Source organism: Equus quagga, chromosome 9, assembly GCF_021613505.1.
Source record: "Equus quagga isolate Etosha38 chromosome 9, UCLA_HA_Equagga_1.0, whole genome shotgun sequence".
NCBI lineage: Eukaryota > Metazoa > Chordata > Mammalia > Perissodactyla > Equidae > Equus > Equus quagga.
In genome coordinates this window covers 82,517,168-82,520,520 of record NC_060275.1, presented here as the reverse complement: position 1 = coordinate 82,520,520, position 3,353 = coordinate 82,517,168, and the positions used below count along the sequence as shown (strand labels likewise).

Sequence of the window (3,353 nt, the reverse complement as noted above, 5' to 3'; positions counted from 1 at the left end):
CAAAGGAAAAATTAAAAAACTCCAAAATTCTATCTATGAAAGTACAATGGAAAAATTTTAAAACTCCAAAATTCTATCTATGAAAGTACAAAGGAAGAATTAAAAATATTTTTCAAGATAATTCAACACATGTTCCTCATAATATATCATGAATCTATATAGTGCCTTCCTTAAGACTCATCTAACATTTAAAACTCTAAAACTATACATTGTTTTAAAATATTTAGGATGCTATTCATTTATTAAAATATTAATTTAACAGAAATTTATTGAGTATATATTGTATGCAAGTAATTTTACACCTGAAAACTAAGGGGCGATCTCCATTCCTTCAAAGAGGTATCAAAAAATGCTCTCTGTCTGAGGGAAATTATTTTCTGACCATTCTCTGGGAAATGTTTTCTGCAGAGTTGTAAGTTAAATATGTCAACACTCAAGCTCCAGTCTTTTTCTCAAGGAAAGCCTACCACACAGCACACTATGATCGCTCCCTTCTCTGAATTCCTACGGTAATTACAGTCTGCACCAGTCCAAATGTCACTAAATGGCATTTTAATTTCATACATGTGCATTTACCCAGGTATACCTATTCCAGGCTCACCTGAAGGTAAACTGAGCTCATGTTAACACTTAGAAACATCCTTGGATGTACTGAACTCCTTGTTCTGTGATCTGCAGTCTACTTATTCTTGGCCCTTAAAAAACAACTACCCTCTAATTCTTTCTGGAAATCCCCAACAGGCTGTCTCATGCTGATGAACACAACTTCTTGGTTATCAAGTGGTTCCTGCCATTTTCTTCCTCTGCTTCTTGCTCCTGGCATCTCCTGCTGCTGGCATCTTCAGTACAAAGGTGCAATCCGTCCTCTCTTCTGAAATGGGGATGCGAATACTTTCCTTCTGCGTCTATATGACTTTCAGTTACCCTGGTGCTCTCACTCCTAAAAACAACGCTTTCTGTTGTAACTCACCAACAGGAGCCAGGTCAGACACTTTTCTGTAATCAAAGTTGTCCTCCTTTCAGATGCCAATCATTGCTTTATCTATCTCCTCCATTAAGGTAACTTCGTTTATGAAGCTCCTCAATCCTGAATGTAAACTGACTCTCGTCCTCCAGTCCTTCCAACCTGCACTGGCAAAGTCCAAGTAGGAGCCTAATCACAGGAGTACTTCTAGGGGCTGGCCTGGTGGCGCAGCGGTTAAGTGCACACGTTCTGCTTCAGTGGCCCGGGGTTCTCCGGTTCAGATCCCGGGTGCGGACATGGCACCGCTTGGCACACTGTGCTGTGGTAGGCATTCCACATATAAAGTAGAGGAAGATGGACATGGATGTTAGCTCAGGGCCAGTCTTCCTCAGCAAAAAGAGGAGAATTGGTGGCAGTTAGGGGAGAATTGGTGGCAGTTAGCTCAGGGCTAATCTTTCTCAAAAAACAAAAACAAAACAAACAAACAAAAGTAGTACTTCTGACCCCACAAGCTGACTGTCAGCTTCCTGAGGGCAGGATGCACTGTACTTCTGTTTTGCCCTTTCTCTGCTTTCTGTGCCGTCGTTGGCCACAACAGACATTCAACAAACATGTGCTGGATTGAAGGTGACAGGACGTATTTAGCATGAGGAGAGGAACTTTCCTCACTACACAGAATTCAGACGTTGGCTGAAGGCAAAAATAAGAAGGAACACAAGAGTTTCCCAGAAATGTTGATTGAATTGCATTTGATGGCATCGTCGGGGAGGCCTCCTTGAACTGATAGACATAATAGAGGAAGAGGGGCGGCTCAGACTTCCTAGGGGCTACCTAGCTCTCCAATGAGGCCTTTGCTTTGTGTTAAGTATGATCTCCTCTCACTATAAAAGGAAATATCATTCTCTCTAATCAATTTATAGTCAAGGCAGCCAAATATGCTTAGATTGAAAATGCCTTTTAAAGATGTGATTAACTATGAAGAGTTAGTCTCTCTTCTGTCCTTTTCCAGACATTGGGGCATTAGTATTGGCATTTTGTGTCCTTAAATTGCATCCTAAGGTCCACTCCCACCACAGTTCCTTCCCCTACATTTCTGTAGCCCAAACTTTACCCCCACCTATGTCCTTTTCTATAGATTTATATTTTCTTTTTAATTTGAACTTTAAAAATTTTTTAAATCATGATTATTGAGGTATAACTTATATACAGCAAAGTTTATCCTTTTCAGATCAATAGTTCTATGGGTTTCAAAAAATGTACGTAGTATGTAGCCACCACCACAACCAAGATGTAAAATATTTCTATCACCCTAAATGTTTCCTCATGTCTGCTTTAGGCCCTTCTCCCCTCCTCTCAAGCCTCTGCCCCTGATCTGATTCCTGTCCTAACTTTAGTTTTGCCTTTTCCGGAATGTCATATCAATGAATTCATAAAGTATGTAGCCTTCCATATCTGCCTTTTCTCATTTAGCATAAACAGTTTGCATTTCTTCCATGTTGCTGCAAGTATCAGCTGTTCATTCCTTTTTATTGCTGAGTAGTATTCCATTGTATGGATGCATTTTGTGATTATGATATATTTGTTAGTTCGTTTTTCTTGTCTTTGAAACTTGTGTATGTGGCAGGAGGAGATTGTGTTTATTTTATAGTTGGGTTTCTTCTTTTTGTATTTCCTATCAGGCAATAGGGGTCTTGAGAGAAAATCATACCTAGTATTGAACGTGTTTACATGCCTTGTATTGACCAGGCTGAAATGTACTCAGATCCTATATGCTGCCTAAACGACCTAATAAGTTGATGTGATTCTTTTCCTATAGAATGGTTTTGAAGAGTGTGATCTGGGATTTTGCATCTCAAAGTATAATTTGGCCACAGAATATACTGGAAAGAATGAACTTTGGAGTTGGAGAGACTTGGACCCACATCTCACTCTGACATTTATTAGCTGCACATGCTTGGGCATGTTTCCTGACCTTGGCTCTCCAAGAATGAGCTTCTTCACTCACACAATGGACATCACAATACTCGCTCATAAAGTTGTTATGAGAAGCCAAAATAAAATAAATTCAAAATAAAAATATACATGGCATTCTTAGCATATGGTAGACAGTCAAATAAATCTTTCGCTGCCCCTTCCCAACTCCCTATCCTGAATAGTCTCCTTGGTATATGAAGGTTTTTAATTTCTGTAATAATTTAGGGCTAGAAGAGAACTGTTTTGCTTTTAGATTTCCAATAACTTATTTAAACTATTTTAAATGTAATTCCCATGTAATTGGCATTCACAAATATGACTAATGTTTTTAGTCAAAAGTCGGCACATTTTCTTTTAGCCACAGTTTATAGAATATTCATCTATATTTTTAAGCATGTAGAATAGCAGCGGTTAG

The 3,353-nt window shown here is 38.8% G+C and overlaps 1 protein-coding gene across 1 annotated transcript in view; it reads left to right on the top strand.

Moving 5' to 3' along the window:
- Positions 1-2,799, top strand: part of ITGA1 (integrin subunit alpha 1) — a 157,436-nt gene extending 154,637 nt beyond the window's left edge. Inside the window, exon 30 of the mRNA XM_046672423.1 lies at positions 2,781-2,799. The gene's annotated coding sequence lies outside the window, so the exon portion shown is untranslated. The remainder of the gene's footprint in view (positions 1-2,780) is intronic.
- The last annotated feature ends 554 nt before the right edge of the window (positions 2,800-3,353 follow it).